Source organism: Ovis canadensis, chromosome 23 (genome assembly GCF_042477335.2).
Source record: "Ovis canadensis isolate MfBH-ARS-UI-01 breed Bighorn chromosome 23, ARS-UI_OviCan_v2, whole genome shotgun sequence".
Lineage (NCBI taxonomy): Eukaryota > Metazoa > Chordata > Mammalia > Artiodactyla > Bovidae > Ovis > Ovis canadensis.
The window spans coordinates 41,576,753-41,595,491 of record NC_091267.1 but is presented as its reverse complement, the minus strand read 5'-3'; positions in this window follow the sequence as shown (position 1 = coordinate 41,595,491).

The following is an 18,739-nucleotide window of genomic DNA, read 5'->3' as shown; positions in this document are numbered from 1 at the left end:
ACTAACCAGACCTTATATCTGATAAGCTATCAGGATTCAATGGCTAGATGAACTATTTGAGTTTAAAGATGCATTGAAGCTACTGCTTAAGAACTTTTGGCCCAAAGCTATTCTAAATCACAGAAGTGCCAAAGTTTACCTAGAAGCTTACACGTTTTCCTCTCAATTTCATGAAAAGTTTTCTACTTAGATCACAGAGAATATAATGATTAGAAAAATCTTTAAAACTCATTGAAATGTAGTCAGAATTGTATGCATTTGCTCTTAGGTATCTATTGCTTATATTTTTAAAGCCATGCTCTTTTAAAAACAATTTTTTTTTCTAGCTTGAGATTCAATTGACAAACAACACTGTATAGGTTTTAAAGGTATAGAATGTGATGATTTATTATGCTTTGTCAGATGTTTAATATGATAGGTTAGTTAACATAGCCTTCACCTCACAAAATTAACATTTTATTTTTATGGAAAGAACTTTTAATATTTACTCTTTAGAAATGTTCAAGTGTACAATATGGTGTTTTTAACTATAGTTCTCATGATGTATATGAGACCCACAGAATTATTAATTATAATTGGAAGTATGTACATTTTATGCACCTAAACCCATTTTTCCTATTTCACCCCACCCTGTCCCCACCCTGTTACCAATCTGCTCTGTTAATACAAGCTCAGTTTTGTTAGATTCCATAGATAAGGGGGAAGATAGGGTGTTTGTCTTTCTATGTCTGACTTATTTCAGTCATTGTAAAGCCCTTGAGATTTAACCATGTTGTTGTGAATGTCTCAATTCTGTGGCTGAAGAAAATTCTATTGCGTGTAATATATCGGTATGTAATTTACTTATTTAATTTTGGCTGTGCTGGGTCTTTGTTACTGCATGGGCTTTCTCTAGTTGCAGCCACTGGGGACTACTCCCTAGCTTTATTGAGCAGGCTGCCCATGCAGTGGCTTCTCTGCACTCAGGCTTCAGTAGTTGCAGTAAATTCGGGCTCCTGGACTCTGGAGCACATGCTCAACAGCTGTGGCTTAATTGCTCTGCTACATGTGGGACAGTGGACCATGTTCTCTTGCCTTGAGAACCCCATGAACAGTATGAAAAGGCAAAATGATAGGATACCAAAAGAGGAACTCCCCAGGTCAGTACGTGCCCAATATGCTACTGGAGGTCAGTGAAGAAATAACTCCAGAAAGAATGAAGGGATGGAGCCAAAGCAAAAACAATACCCAGTTGACGATGTGACTGGTGATAGAAGCAAGGTCCAATGCTGTAAAGAGCAATATTGCATAGGAACCTGGAATGTCAGGTCCATGAATCAAGGCAAATTGGAAGTGGTCAAACAAGAGATGGCAAGGATGAACGTCGACATTATAGGAATCAGCGAACCAGAATGGACTGGAATGGGTGAATTTCACTCAGATGACCATTATATCTACTACTGTGGGCAGGAATCCCTCAGAAGAAATGGAGTAGCCATCATGGTCAACAAAAGAGTCCGAAATGCAGTACTTGGATGCAATCTCAAAAACGACAGAATGATCTCTGTTCGTTTCCAAGGCAAACCATTCAATATCACAGTTATCCAAGTCTATGCCCCAACCAGTAACGCTGAAGAAGCTGAAGTTGAACGGTTTTATGAAGACCTAAAAGACCTTTTAGAACTAACACCCTAAAAAGATGTACTTTTCATTATAGGGGACTGGAATGTTAAAGTAGGAAGTCAAGAAACACCTGGAGTAATGGGGAAATTTGGCCTTGGAATGCGGAATGAAGCAGGGCAAAGACTAATAGAGTTTTGCCAAGAAAATGCACTGGTCATAAAAACACCCACTTCCAACAACACAAGAGAAGAGTCTGCACATGGACATCACCAGATGGACAACACCAAAATCAGATTGACTATATTCTTTGCAGCCAAAGATGTAGAAGCTCTATACAGTCAACAAAATCAAGACCAGGAGCTGACTGTGGCTCAGATCATGAACACCTTATTACCAAATTCAGACTTAAATTGAAGAAAGTAGGGAAAACCGCTAGACCATTCAGGTATGACCTAAATCAAATCCCTTACGATTATACAGTGGAAGTGAGAAATAGATTTAAGGGACTAGATCTGACAGATAGAGTGCCTGATGAAATATGGACAGAGGTTCGTGACATTGTACAGCAGACTGGGATCCAGACTATCCCCATGGAAAAGAAATGCAAAAAAGCAAAATGGCTGTCTGGGGAGGCCTTACAAACAGCTGTGAAAAGAAGAGAGGTAAAAAGCAAAGGAGAAAAAGAAAGATATAAGCATCTGAATACAGAGTTCCAAAGAATAGCAAGAAGAGATAAGAAAGCCTTCTTCAGCAATCAATGCAAAGAAATAGAGGAAAAAAACAGAATGGGAAAGACTAGAGATCTCTTCAAGAAAATTAGAGATATCAAGGGAACATTTCATGCAAAGATGGGCTCAATAAAGGACAGATATGGTATGGACCTAACAGAAACAGAAGATATTAAGAAGAGGTGGCAAGAATACAAAGAAGAACTGTACAAAAAAGATCTTCACAACCCAGATAATCATGTTGATGTGATGACTAATCTAGAGCCAGACATCTTGGAATGTGAAGTCAAGTGGGCCTTAGAAAGCATTACTACGAACAAAGCTAGTGGAGGTGATGAAATTCCAGTTGAGCTATTTCAAATCCTGAAAGATGATGCTGTGAAAGTGCTGCACTCAATATGCCAGCAAATTTGGAAAACTCAGCAGTGGCCACAGGACTGGAAAAGGTCTGTTTTCATTCCAATTCCAAGAAAGACAATGCCAAAGAATGCTAAAACTACCACACAATTGCACTCATCTCACATGCTAGTAAAGTAATGCTCAAAATTCTCCAAGCCAGGCTTCAGCAGTACGTGAACTGTGAACTCCCTGATGTTAAAGCTGGTTTTAGAAAAGGCAGAGGAACCAGAGATCAAATTGCCAACATCCGCTGGATCATGGAAAAAGTCAGAGAGTTCCAGAAAAACATCTACTTCTGCTTTATTGACTATGCCAAAGCCTTTGACTGTGTGGATCACAACAAACTGTGGAAAATTCTGAAAGAGATGGGGATACCAGACCACCTAAACTGCCTCTTGAGAAATCTGTATGCACGTCAGGAAGCAACAGTTAGAACTGGACATGGAATAACAGACTTGTTCCAAATAGGAAAAGGAGGTATGTTAAGGCTGTATATTGCCACCCTGCTTATTTAACTTGTATGCAGAGTACATCATGAGAAACGCTGGACTGGAAGAAATACAAGCTGGAATCAAGATTGCTGGGAGAAATATCAATTACCTCAGATATGCAGATGACACCACCCTCATGGCAAAAAGTGAAGAGGAGCTAAAAAGCCTCTTGATGAAAGTGAAAGAGGAGAGCGAAAAAGTTGGCTTAAAGCTCAACATTCAGAAAACGAAGATCATGGCATCTGGTCCCATCACTTCATGGGAAATAGGTGGGGAAACAGAGGAAACAGTGTCAGACTTTATTATTTGGAGGGCTCCAAAATCACTGCAGATGGTGACTGCAGCCATGAAATTAAAAGACACTTACTCCTTGGAAGAAAAGTTATGGCCAACCTAGAGAGCATATTCAAAAGCAGAGACATTGCTTTGTCGACTAAGGTCCATCTAGTCAAGGCTATGGTTTTTCCTGTGGTCATGTATGGATGTGAGAGTTGGACTGTGAAGAAGGCTGAGTGTTGAAGCATTAATGCTTTTGAACTGTGGTGTTGGAGAAGACTCTTGTGGGTCCCTTGGACTGCAAGGAGATCCAACCAGTCCATTCTGAAGGAGATCAGCCCTGGGATATCTTTGGAAGGAATGATGCTGAAGCTGAAACTCCAGTACTTTGGCCATCTCATGAGAAGAGTTGACTCATTGGAAAAGACCCTGATGCTGGGAGGGATTGGGGGAAGGAGGAGAAGGGGACGACAGAGGATGAGATGGCTGGATGGCATCACTGATTCGGTGGACGTGAGTCTGAATGAACTCCGGGAGATGGTGATGGACAGGGAGGCCTGGCATGCTGCGATTCAATGGGGTCGCAAAGAGTCGGACATGACTGAGTGACTGAACTGAACTGAACTGAACTGAACTGAACATGTGCGATCTTCCCAGATCAGGGGTTGATCCTGTGTCTCCTGCTTTGGCAAACAGATTCTTTACCACCGAGCTGCCAGGGAAGTCCTATATTTTGCTGGTATGACTTAGGTTGTTTTCATGTCCTGCCTGCTCTAAATAACAGGACAGTGAAAATGGGGGATCAAATATCTGAGATCCTGATTTTCTTCCCTTGGATATATACTCAGAAATGTAATTGCTGGGTCACATGGTTGCTTTATATTTAATGTTTTGCAGAATCTCTATTCTGTTTTCCATAATTGCTCTACCATTTTACATTCCCACAACAATGTACAAGGGTTTCTTTTTCTCCACATCCTAGTTAGCATTTACCTCTTGTCTTTTTGATAACAACCATTTTAGCAGGTATGAGTTGATATTTCACTGTGGATTTGATTTACATTTCCCTGATGATTAGTGATGATGAATCACTGTTTCAGGTACTTTTCAACCATTTGCATATTTTCTCTGGAAAAGGGTGTATTCAGATCCTCTGCTCACTGTTATATCAAATTATTTGTTTTGTTGTTGTTGTTGTTATTGAGCTCTTTGAGTTTCTTAAAGTATGCATTTTGAATATTAATCTCTAATTGGATATATGGCCTGCAAATATTTTATCGCATTCCATAGGCTGCCTGTTTAGTTTGCCGATTGTTTGTTTCAGTTTGCAAAAGCTTTTACTTTTTATGCAGTATCATTTTATTTATTTTTGCTTTTGAAGTATGCCCTTCTGGTGTCATGTGCAAAAAGTAATTGCCAAGACCAATATGAAGGAGATTTTCCGCTATGTTTCCTTCTAGGAGTTTTATGGTTTCAGGGTGGGGTTGGAGACTATGCCCCCCAGTTATGCAGGACTACCAATTTGGTTTCTCTTCCCAGCCATGAACATAGAACAGATAGGCAGAAAGTTAGCTGAGAGCAACAAGAGGCAGCCCCTTCAGCTAACCAACCAACAGCGCCTAATCCCACTAAGCACTTTATCAGCCCCTATTATACCCCCATCAGTACTCCAAAATTAGTCAGGGGGCCATAAAGACCCCACTGCCCTGACTAGTGGGATTTTCCTTCTAGCTGGTGACCCATTCTAGTATTCTTGCCTGGAAAATCCCATGGGTGGAGGAGCCTGATAGGTTGCAGTCCATGGGGTCGCTAAGAGTCAGACACGACTGAGCGACTTCACTTTCACTCTTCACTTTCATGCATTGGAGAAGGACATGGCAACCCACTCCAGTGTTCTTGCCTGGAGAGTCCCAGGGACGGAGGAGCCTGGTGGGCTTCCGTCTATGGAGTCGCACAGAGTCGGACTGACCGAAGCAACTTAGCAGCAGCAGCACATGTGCACGTCTCACACTGTCCTGTACTAAAGTAACCATTGGTGGCCACTGGACTCATTAATTATTCATAAATACTCCATGAATACATAGATCTATTTGTAACAGACTGAATTATGAGAAGGACATTTGTGGTAGAGCATCTTGCTATATAACCTGCAGCTACCAATCAAGGATCCCTCTGGATTATGCAAATGTCTCTGCCTTAAAAAGTCTGTACCCCAGCCCTCCATGGCCACATGCCTCCCTTGGCACGGCCCACGACTCTCGTAAGGTGTCCTCTTTGCTCTTTCTTTGTGTGTGCTCAGTTGCTCAGTAGTGTCTGACTCTGTGCAACCTGTTCTTTCTTTCCTTATTGTTTCTATTGTTAATAAACTTTCTCATAATGGGTAAGACCTAGATTTTTCCTTGTGTCCTAACCAAGAACCGGGGCCCACAGGAGAAACGGTCTCCAGACTCTCCTCCCACTAACAGAACAGGCCCCGTGGCCAGTATGGTCCATTTACTGGGGACCCAAATTGCCATCGCAACTCCGTGGCCTGACAAGGCCGAGCTTTGTTCTGCACAAAGACAGAGACACTGACTGGTATCTCTGCTCAGGCTGACCAAAAGAACTGTGTCTGCCCAGATCTGAGCCCTAGCTGCTGTAAGCCCTACCCTCATAGCTGTTTTTATCTGACCCCTGGTTATTAATTCCGACAGATTCCCCCACTGGCCTCAGTGAGGGGAGACCCAAGTGGTGTCTGGCAATTCTGGAAAGCTGAATGTTTACCCTGGGGGTCTCTTTTCCCTGGTGGAGAAACCATAGGCCCAGGAAACCCCTCTCAGCACAGGGCCGCTCGGGTCTAGGGGAGAAGAAACTCATTCAGAACCTGTACCTCTTCACCTTTTCATAATTCCTTCTTGATCTCTGGAGTCCATGGAGGTGTTTCAGCCTCATTCCTGGGCTTCTGGGAGTCTCACAATAATGTCTTGTCTGTGGATAGTTGCAAGTTGGTCTTCTTGTGAGGGACAAGGAAGTCAAGAATGACCTATGTTGCCATTTCGATGATATCAGTTCAAGAACGGGAATTTGGGAGGTTTGTACCAATCCTATTAGTTGCGGAGGCTGAAAGTCCAAGATTTAGGTGCCAGTCAGGTTGACTCCCAGTGGAGGTTCTTTGGGCCCTGGTGAGAGTTCACAGAGAAAATCTTGCTGTGTCCCCACAGAGGAAGAGGGCTGAAATCTTGGTCTTAATTATAAAGATTCTTAAAACTATTAAATAATGGCTCTAATCTCTGCTTTTTTGACAGTAAAACTATTTGTATAAAAGACCACATTGTTTAGATTGAGTAATGTATTTATAATGACCTCATTTTGAGCCTTTTTTTGGATGGATGCTAATTTTAAAAATAGATTGTAATTTAGGATTCAAAAGTATGGCTAGAAAAATGAATATTACTTCTCTCTTTTAATTATCTCACTTGAAAAAAACCTAGTAGGATAATCTGGGATGACAACATCATCTCTCACTTTTCCTTTGTAGTGGAAGACATAAAAATTGCAAGTGTTCTTCCCAGAAGGAATTAGAAAGTTTCCCATGGAAAATTGTCCTTATAATTTGACAGCCCAAATAACAAGCAGATGTCACAAGCACTCAACAAATAAAAATCCCCTGAAAATTTTGTTTTCCCACTTGTAATTTAACTCATCACTGAAAATGTGACAATTATTATTATTTATTTATTTTGTACAAAAATGTGATAATGACACTTAATAGCAGAACAAACGCTTATCAGTGGTAGATAAGAGCATTATCAGCATGGTTTTCAATCATATCTGTAAATGATTCAATGTAATTGGGTCCCAGGGCATGTCTAACAAAGCCTAACATCAAGAGAACACACAAGAGTTGTAAAAAGATTAGATCTTCTATTTTCTCTGTCAGTTTAATTCTGTGTTGATCCTCCATGACTCTTGGTATACATATGAGAAAATTAACCCCAAATATATTTTGTGTGTGTGTGTGTGTGTGTGTGTGTGTGTGTGTGTGTGTGTGTTCTCAGATAACTGTTTTGATGAACTCTATTGGGTTGCTGTAGTCTTATTTATGGTTAAGTTTTACAGATCACCTCACCCTGTAGCTGGACTAATATAATATAGCTTTGATAGCTCCATTGATTTAGTTACTACACAAAGTTTTACAAGATAGGAAAGCACTTTAATATGCCTCAAAAATAGTTACAAAGAAAAGGGAACAAAAAAGAGCCTCCAACCTGAAAAAACATTTTATTTAGAAAAAAAAAATCAACTCTCTCTTATCAACCACCAACCGTGCACTATAATTTTAAACAACTTTTCAGCAGAGTATTTCTTTTTCTGCCCAATGACTGGTGTTTAAAGTGTTGCTCAGACTGTGGGCCAAAGACTCTTGATTAGCTAGATATGTTGGACAAGTCCTCCTAAAAACACTGTACAGTTGTGCTTCAGTGCTTCCATTTTGATGTGTCTTGTTAAGAATTACCCAAAGTCATCTGAAGAGGTTCACAATTAAGGAGGAGGAGAGGGAAAAGGCTTTGCAGGAAAAGCAAAAAATGTAACAAAGAAATGGTAGCTTAATGTGGTGGGTCTGATTATTTGACTGGGGATGATGGTGATGACATTGGACAAAAATTACATAAATTTGGTTGTTATTTTTAATGTATTAAATATCAATTGTAGCAAATTTAGTGGCTGGATAAGAGATTCTGCTTATACATTTCCTACAGCCAGTTAGAGGTGAAATAAATATTATTCTATTACATATGTACATCAAGGGATTTGTAAATACATAGGGACATTAAATCAAGGATTAATCGTACTAAAGAACAATTGTTTGGGAAGCCTCATTGCACCAAAAGACTGCAGTTTCCATTTTCCAAATGAATATTCATTCTTACCTCAGCTGTGCCCAAGAAGTTTTTATTCTACAATTTCTAATTTTCCTCATCCATTTTTTATGTTGAGGGATCACATCACCATTTTCTTCATCTTTAATTATAAAACCTATCTTGATTTTCTTCTGATTTTCTTCCTTTCTCCCTTACTTCTTACCCTCTGTCTATATTCCTTTTCATGTCATTCCTCTCTCTTCTCCTTTTCATATTCTCTGTTCTTTTTCTTTCTACTTTTGTATAAAACTTGTATAAAATTGATTATATAAAGAAGATGACTACTTTTAGGTACTTAGCATGGTTCTCGTGACTGTAATTTTTTATTTGAATACTTTTCCATAGATATTTCCAACTGCAAACAAGATAATATGCTTTCACTTGCAATGTAGCTACATTGTTGTTCAGTCATTTACTTGTGTCCAACTCTTTGCAACCCCATGGACTACACAATTTGTCAGGATTCCCTGTCATTCTCGGATCACGGTCAAACTCAAGTCCATAGAGTGGGTGATGCCATCAAACCATCTCATCCTCTGCCACCTCCTTCTCCTGCCTTCTATCTTTCCCAGCATCAGGGTTAATTCCAACTAGTTGGCTCTTTGCATCAGGTAGCCAAAGTATTGGAGCTTCAGCTTTAGCATCAGTCCTTCCAGTGAATATTCAGAGTTAATTTCCTTTAGGATAAACTGGTTTGATCTCATAGCAGTACAAGGGACTCTCAAGAGTCCTGTCCAGCACCACAGTTCAAAAGCATCAATTCTTTACAGTCCAACTCTCACATCTACACATTACTACTGGAAAAACTACAGCTTTGAGTATAGTGACCTTTCTCAGCAAAGTAGTGTCTTTTTCATACACTGTCTAGGTTTGTTAGAGCTTTTCTTCAAAGGAGCAAGCATCTTTTAATTTCATGGCTACAGTCACCATCTGCAGTGATTTGGAAGCCCAAGAAAATAAAGTCTCTTGCTGTTTCCATTGTTTCCCCATTTTTTTTGCCATGAAGTGATGGGACCAGATGCCATGATATTCGTTTCTTGAATGTTGAGTTTTAAGCCAGCTTTTTCACTGCTCTTTCACCTTCACCAAGAGGCTCTTTAGTTCCTCTTTGCTCTCAGCCATAAGGGTGGTGTCATCTGCATATCTGAGGTTATTGATATTTCTCCCAGAAATCTCTATTCCAGCTTGTGCTTCATCCAACACAACATTTCCCTTGATGTGCTCTGCATATAAGTGAAATAAGCCAGGTGACAATATACAGTCTTGATGTACTCCTTTCCCAATTTGGAACCAGTCTGTTGTTCCATGTCCAGTTCTAACTATTGCTTCTTGACATTCTCAAAAGGCAGGTAAGGTGGTCTGGTATTCCCATCACTTTAAGAATTTTCCACAGTTTATTTTGATCTACACAGTCAAAGGATTTAGTGTACTCAATGAAACAGAAGTAGGTGTTTTTCTGGAATTCTCTTGCTTTTTCCGTGATCCAGTGGATGTTGGCAATTTGATCTCTGATTCCTTTGCCTTTTCTATATCCAGCTTGTACATATGGAAGTTCTTGGTTCACATGCTGTTGAAGCCTAACTAGGAGGATTTTGAGCATGACCTTGCTGGCATGTGAAATGAGTGTAATTTTGCAGTAGTCTGAACTGTCTAAGCCACCAGGGAAGCCGTTCTAATTAGTACCTATATTTAATAATTGCAATGGCTCTCCCATATACTCTGGTCTGGAACCACATTATTCATTTTCCAGAACATCAAACCAGGTTCTTTCAGGATACCATTCCACTTTTGACGTTGATATTTTCCCCTACCCAGTTTTTTTTGCCTGAGAAACTTCATTCATAAGACTCAGTTAAAGGGAAAATCATCCTTTTCCACCCAGAAAGAATAACTTCTATCTGAGCCCTGGAAGATGTTCAGTGTGTGGGTTTCCCTGGTGGCTCAGACAGTAAAGAGTCTGCCTGCAATTCTGGAGGCCTGGGTTCAATCCCTGGGTCAGGAAGTTTCACTAGAGAAGGAAATGACAACCCACTCCAGTATTCTTGCCTGGAAAATCCCATCGACCGAGGAGCCTGGTGGGCTACAGTCCATGGGGTTGCAAAGAGTCGGACACGACTGAGCAACTTCTCTTTAGTTCTTCACTTCATTTGCCTATATTCTAGCAGTTTTTACTACACAGCTTATATACACAAAACTCTCAGAGGGCATGCACTTATCTGTTCTTAAGATTTGAATATTATGGTGACTCGCATCTGGAAAGGGGTTAATAAAGTGAACGTAGAGTAACTCAAGTAATAAATAATAACATTTTATAATCAGTTCAGTTAGGTGTAGCCACTCAGTCCTGTCTGATTCTTTGCAACCCCATGGACTGCAGCAAGACAGGCTTCCCTCTCCATAACCAACTCCTGGAGCTTACTCAAACTCATGTCCATCGAGTTGGTGATGCCATCCAACCATCACATCCTTTGTCATCCCCTTCTCCCAATACATTTTATAGTAACAAAAGTTATATAGCACTATATATCAGGGTATTAAAAAGCAGAGACATTACTTTCCAACAAACATCTGTCTAGTCAAAGCTTTGGTTTTTCCAGTAGTCATGTATGGATGTAAGAGTTGGACTATAAAGAAAACTGAGCACTGAAGAATTGATGCTTTTGAACTGTGGTGTTGGAGAAGACTCTTGAGAGTCCCTTGGACTGCAATGGAGATCCAACCAGTCCATCCTAAACGAAATGAGTCCTGAATATTCATTGGAAGGACTGATGCTGAAGCTGAAACTCCAATACTTTGGCCATCTGATCCAAAGAACTGACTCATTTGAAAAGACCCTGATTCTGGGAATGATTGAAATCAGGAGAAGGGGACGACAGAGGATGAGATGGTTGGATGGCATCACTGACTCAGTAGACATGAGTTTGAGTAAGCTGGGGGAATTCATGATGGACAGGGAAGCCTGGTGTACTGCAGTCCATGGGGTTGCAAAGAATCGGACATGACTGAGCCACTGAACTGAACTGACTTACCAGGAGAGCTTCTCTGGTGGCTCAGTTGGTAAAGAATCTTCCTGCAATGCGAGAGACCCAGGTTCGATCCCTGGGTAGGGAAAATCTCCTGGAGAAGGGAATGGCTACTCACTCCAGTATTCTTGTCTGGAAAATCCAATGGATAGAAGAGTCTGGTGGGTTACAGTCCAGGAGGTCACAAAGAGTCCGACATGACTGAGCAACTAACACTTCCTCTTTTCAGTTTTATTCCTATTATTAGTACAACGTGATAGATAATGAAATAATTATACAACTCAACATCATGCAGAATCAGATGATCATGCATTAGATTCTCACGAGGAGTGTGCAATCTCGATCCCTCACGTATGCAGTTTATAGTAGGGTTGGTGTTCTTTGGAAGGATTGATGCTAAAGCTCAATCTCCAGTACTTTGACCACCTCTTGCGAAGAGTTGACTCATTGGAAAAGACTCTGATGCTGGGAGGGATTGGGGGCAGGAGGAGAAGGGGACGACAGAGGATGAGATGGCTGGATGGCATCACGGACTGGATGGATGTAAGTTTGAGTGAACTCCGGGAGATGGTGATGGACAGGGAGGCCTAGCGTGCTGCGATTCATGGGGTTGCAAAGAGTCGGACACGACTGAGCTACTGAACTGAACTTATCTGACACTCCTATGAGAATCTAATGCTGCTGCTGATGTGACAGAAAGTGGCACTTGGGTGGTAGCCATGGGGAGCAGCTGTAAATACAGGTTAGGTTCCTGGCCCATTGCTTACCTCCTTCTGTGTGGCCCAGTTCCTAACAGGCCACAAACTGACCTGTCCATGCCTTGGGGGTTGGAGAGTCCTGTTTTACAAGATGGATTCCACTCCTCTTAGCAGAGCAAAAAAGTCCCCTTTCTTTTATGGTCCTTGCATAGATTTTCAGATATTTATCTTTCAGATCCCCAAAGCTGCTTTCATGTTGAAATGCTTGTCATTCTGTCAGCACACACTGTTTCATCAAGCCACGATGTGTATGATCTGTCTCTACTAGGAAAGCTGTTTACCTCAACCCCTGCATCTATCTAACTGAAAAAAAAAAGCATTGCCACCTTAGGGATAATGCTCCACCATCACCGTTTCCTTGATGACCTTCTAGACAATTCCTCCCTGAGATTTTCATTCCTGAGTGCCAAAGCATTTGTAGAAATTTTGGTTCCACAGAGGCAAATTTTAAGAGCGGCCAGTCTTCATTGCTACATGCATAGATGAAAATATTAGACTTTGAATTGGGAGAGACAAAGCTGGTACTGAGATGCAATAAACCAAAAGAACAAAACAGTCTTGTTTTGTGCAGAATTGCAGGTTCCAGTTGATTCCCTTTGTTACTTTTGGCTTAATTTATTGAAAATACAAAGTTTTACAATGGGCCTGATATGGTAGCAATAAAGATCAAGACGTCTGCATATGGTTTCCTACCTAGATGGTTTGTGAGATTAATGTTGCTACCTATGGGTTATGCATTGCTAATTCCAGCTCCATAAGAATGAAATGTCATGAGCAGCAATGTTACTTTATTACTTAATTTGTGGTCTATCTTCAGATGGGACAGAGAATCAATGTCCTTCTGTTAGTTTCCATATTTTGTTTTATGCATTCCATTCTCAAACAGTCTGGTCACTAATAAGTACTTCAAGTTAAATAGCCAGTCATATGATGAAGAAAGTTGGACACTAGGGATTAGAAAACTAATGTCACTGACAGGGTAATTAAAGGTTATATCCAAATATTTTGCAGCCAGGTATAGAGAGGAAAGTAAGACTGAATTATCATCTTTAAGGGTAGAGAAAAGGCCAAAAGAACTACAAATAAAACAAAAAATAAAACAGAAAAATCAACTTACTTTAACAAGAAGCCACAAGTTAAGATCTCACTTGGGAAAACAACCTATATTCAGCCATGTATGTCTATTCATTTTCAGCTTTTATACCGTACGATTCTTTTAGGAATAGAAATTGACATCTTGAATTATAGTATGTCTAACTAACTGGAACTTCCCTATCCCTAGATTAGGGGAAAAGAAAGAATGATGCTGGTCATAATGAACGTAAAGAAACTTTTCTGGTTCATTTCAGGGTCTTGGCATAAACTGTTTCAATTTGCTTTTAGTCTCTATGAAATTCAAAGTGGAATTTCCCAAATGGCAAGAGAATGGTATGCCACTGGGGTGTCCTGGACAACTAATGGCACTCTGCTTTGGAGAGCAGTTTATTCTATAAATGTGGTGCACGACACGGCAGTCAAAGGAGCGTGAATTTTGGAGTCAGACTGTGTTTCAGTTCTGAAACTGTTACCACATAGTTGTATGAACTTGTAGTCAGTCACTTTGAAGAACAGCTTTCTTATCTATAAAATAGAAATTCACAAAGGGTTGATTTTCTGATTAAACAAAATAAGTATAAAACCTGGTTTACATTATACAAAATATTTCATAAATACTTTATTAATACAAATTAAAAGGCAGAATCTGTTACTGTTTCCTTTAGAAACCAAAGAGATTTGATTAAACTTTCTTGCATCATGAGGTCAGCAACCTAAACTATTAGATTAAAAGAAGAAACTAATATTGTTTATAATGCTAATTTAAAATGAACAAATTTACAAAGCACAATTTGTTAAGGAAAAATGAGAAATATTATATCCCAAAGTTATTATTCTATGAAAGGTTATTATGTAGTCAAATATTAATACTTTTTATACAATTAAAGTGAAAAAACATTTCCTTTAAGTACTAATGCTCCTCTGTTTTATTATATATCAGCTATTGTAACAGGGAATCAGCTAATTCTATAAATTAGGAGTAAACTAATTATAAAAGTTTTCCCTTTTGCTGTGAATTTGTAATTTGATGCTTTCTACCCCCACCACTCCCTAACTTTAGATAACCCTGTTTCTTGTTTGATATTTTTTATTTTAACTTTCATTAATTTAATATTGTTATAGAATGAGTGTTAGTCGCTCAATCATGTCTGACTCTTTGCAACCCCATGGACTGTAACCCACCAGGCCCCTCTGTCCATGGAATTCTCCGGGCCAGAATACTGGAGTAGGTTGCTGATCCCTTCTCTAGGGAATCTTCCCAACCCAGGTATAGCACTTGGGTCTCCTGTATTGCAGGCAGATTCTTTACCATCTGAGCCACCAGAGAAGCCCCTTTTAATTTATACCATGAGGCAATGCTGGGCCACAGTGAAGGAGAATTTTGCAGAGAATATTGTTAGTTGAATAGAGGTAAGTCTACCACTTCTGAAAAGGGTTCCAGAGTTCAGGTTCTGGTCTTGTCCTCATTCTTTGATTTTGTAGCAGAGGCATAGAAACTTTGGTTCCCTCTGCTCTTCAAGGTAAAAATCTCCTCCTCTGAGCATACTTCAGCTTCGTGATTCATGGTTTTGTTCAGGTATCTCTGAAAAACAACTCAGTATCCTGTTAGAAGCAGGATGGGGCCATTTGGGCTGATTTTGTTGTTACTTCCGGGCTTTCAGTTCCACCTGGACTCTCTCTGTGCTCATCATATATGTGTGCTGCTCGGTTGCTCAGTCGTGTCTGACTCTTAGTGATCCCATGGATTGTAGCCCACCAGGATTCTCTGTCGCTGATATTTCCCAGGCAAGAATAGTGGAGTGAGTTGCCATTTCCTTCTCTAGGGGATCTTCCCAAGCCAGGGATTGAAACTGTGTCTCCTGCATTAGCAAGTGGATTTTTTTTTTTTTTTTTTTTACCACTGAGCTACCTGCGAAGCCACCATAAATATGTTATTTCAAAAACAAAACTTTTTTGTTCTTCTTATATGGCCCATTTTAAAGAAATTAACAGTGAAAGTATATTTACTTAGAATAGGATTCTGCCAAATTAGGAGCAATAAATTAGTCTCCAATTAAAAGCACAGAGAGAAAAAAATGAACCTAGTGTTAGTTTCACAACTGTCCTGTACTAAAAAATAATAATCAATATATACAACTGCTAGTTGAAAAAAGACATAGACTAATTATAAATCAATAGATGTGCATGGATGGTATAATGATTAAAATATTTTAATGAATTATTCACATATAAAGGGAAAATATGGAAAAGGAAAAAAAACTTTGAAAGTGATCTTTTTTTAAAGTAAAGCCTTTGTATTTATTTCTATACATCAAAAAGGGAAAATTAGTGATTTAAAGTATCCTGATTTTGGAATTACATTAGTTTAGTGAAACAAGATTTCTTTATCACAAAGGAGTGAAAGAAAAAGTCCAAATATATTTAATTCATATCCCAAATGCATAACTGGGAAAGGGGAAAAATGGTTGCAAGGAGCTCACTAAATTATGACATTCTGTTAGATATAAGACGAAGATCTCATTGTATTTTTGGAGGTGATGGAATCCAGTGGAGCTATTTCAAATCCTGAAAGATTATGCTATGAAAGTGCTGCACTCAATATGCCAGCAAATTTGGAATACTCAGCAGTGGCCACAGGACTGGAAAAGGTCAGTTTTCATTCCAATCCCAAAGAAAGGCAATAATCAAAGAATGCTAAGTACCACAAAAATGCACTCATCTCACACGCTAGTAAAGTAATGCTCAAAATTCTCCAAGCCAGGCTTCAGCAATACATGAACCGTGAACTTCCAGATGTTCAAGCTGGTTTTAGAAAAAGCAAAGGAACCAGAGATCAAATTGCCAACATCTGCTGGATCATCGGGAGAGAGATAGGAATACCAGACCACCTGACCTGCCTCTTGGAAGACCTGTATGCAGGTCAGGAAGCAACAGTTAGAACTGGAACACCAGACGGGTTCCAAATAGGAAAAGGAGTACGTCAAGGCTGTATGTTGTCACCCTGCTTATTTAACTTCTATGCAGAATACATCATGAGAAACGCTGGACTGGAATAAGCACAAGCTGGAATCAAGATTGCTGGGAGAAATATCAATAACCTCAGATATACAGATGACACCACCCTTATGGCAGAAAGTGAAGAGGAACTAAAAAGCCTCTTGATGAAAGTGAAAGAGGAGAGTGAAAATGTTGGCTGAAAGCTCAACATTCAGAAAACAAAGATCATGGCATCCGGTCCCATCACTTCATGGGAAATAGATGGGGAAACAGAGTAAACAGTGTCAGATTTTTTTTGGGGGGGGGCTCCAAAATCACTGCAGATGGTGACTGCAGCCATGAAATTAAAAAGACGCTTACTCCTTGGAAGAAAACTTATGACTAACCTAGAGAGCATATTCAAAAGCAGAAACATTACTTTGCCGACTAAGGTCCATCTAGTCAAGGCTATGGTTTTTCCTGTGGTCATGTATGGATGTGAGAGTTGGACTGTGAAGAAAGCTGAGCACCAAAGAACTGATGCTTTTGAACTGTGATGTTGGAGAAGACTCTTGAGAATCCCTTGGACTGCAAGGAGATCCAACCAGTCCATCCTAAAGGAGACCAGTCCTGGGTGTTCATTGGAAGGACTGATGCTGAGGCTGAAACTCCAATACTTTGGCCACCTCATGCGAAGAGCTGACTCATTCGTAAAGACCCTGATGCTGGAGGGATTGGGGGCAGGATGAGAAGGGGACAACCGAGGATGAGATGGCTGGATTGCATCACTGACTCGATGCACATGAGTTTGGGTGAACTCCGGGAGCTGGTGATGGACAGGGAGGCCTGGCGTGCTGCGATTCATGGGGTCGCAAAGAGTCAGATACGACTGTGTGACTGAACTGAACTGAACTGAATCCTCTCATATTTTATTTATATGTTTCTATTGTCAATTTGGGTTCATTTTTCTGTGAAGTTCCTATTTTTCTCTCCATTCCTACTGATTAGTTTTGCATTTTTGCTTATTGATGTGGACACAGTCTGGATTCTACATGATATGTGAATGTGTATGTCAAAGAAGTATCTACATGTGAGGATAGAGTGGAAACCATGCAAGAAATTATGAGACCTTGATTTTAAGACAATGAGTAGTCTTGGGAAAGGAAGAAGGCAATGAATTGAGGATAGGTATGTATCAACTCTTTAATATTTTATTTGTTAAAAATCTGTGTAAAATAGGTGGCTAGTCGGAAGCTGTTGTATAACATAGGGAGCCCAACCTGGCAATCTAGAGGGCTGGGATCAGAGAGGAGAGGGAGGCTCACAGGGAGACAGTGTATACACATATATAATTATGGTTGATTCACATTGCTGTATGTATGGCAGAAACCAATACAACATTGTAAAGGAATTATCGTCCAATTTAAAAATTAAAAAAAAAATGAAGTAAATATGGCAGAATGATAACAGCTATACACACCACCTGAGAATGACACTGTACAAAGGCTCAGATTCCTCAAAGTTGAGGGTGTTAGTGGCCCCGAGGTAAGCTCAGATCAATATAGCTTCTAGTCAAGCATGGGTGAGTCTGGAATGGGATGTACAAGAAGGAGGAAATGAAAACCACTTCCAAACTGGAGACCAGCTACAGTCACACAAGCTATTACTCATTGCACAGATTTCCTCTTTTTAGTTTTCCCTGGATAAGAAACCAATCAAAATTCTGGAGGAGCTGCTCTCAGAAGAGGTGAACTGACTGCAAAACAGATGGATGCAAGTATCACAAGTGGTAGGTTGTAGCAGATGTTATGGTTCATCTTCCAGATTGGAGACCTCCATCTCTTAACTGCTGGGAAGCTTAGCTACAGAGAGCTCACAGCTGCATGCCACTATGAAACTTGTTCTCCGTCCAAGGAGGCTTCCTCAACCATCACGCCCCCTTCCTTCAGTAGTTGGCAATCAGTGACCACAGAGTGTAGGGAGACACAAGCCCAGGTCCTCTTGTCTATTTGAGATATTCAGAAGGGCCTCTCCAGTTTCAGAGCTCCTGGTGGGAAAGACTGAAGCCATTATTTCCACTGCAACACAATTTGACCACACCTGTGCCCACTTCGGCTTCTCTTGTTCCCTCAAAATTAGTGTTTATGAGAGAGTACTCTTGAGTCAACCTAATCTCAGAGGCTCAGATTCTGTTTCTAGGGAGTCCTATCGATGGTAAAGCTCTAAACTTTTAAAGAGAAAGACAGAAGGAAGGACTTCCCTGATGTTCCAGGGGGTTAAGAGCCCTCTTTCCAATGCAGGGGACATGGGTCTGATCCCTGATTCCACTTGCTTAGTTGTGGATTCCACTGGCGATTAAGCCAGTATACCACGACTACTGAGGCCAGCCTGCTCTAGACCCTGTGCTCTGCAATGAGAAGCCACCACAATGAGAAACCTTGCACCACAACTAGAGAGTAGCCCCTGCTCATTGCAACCAGAGAAAGTCTG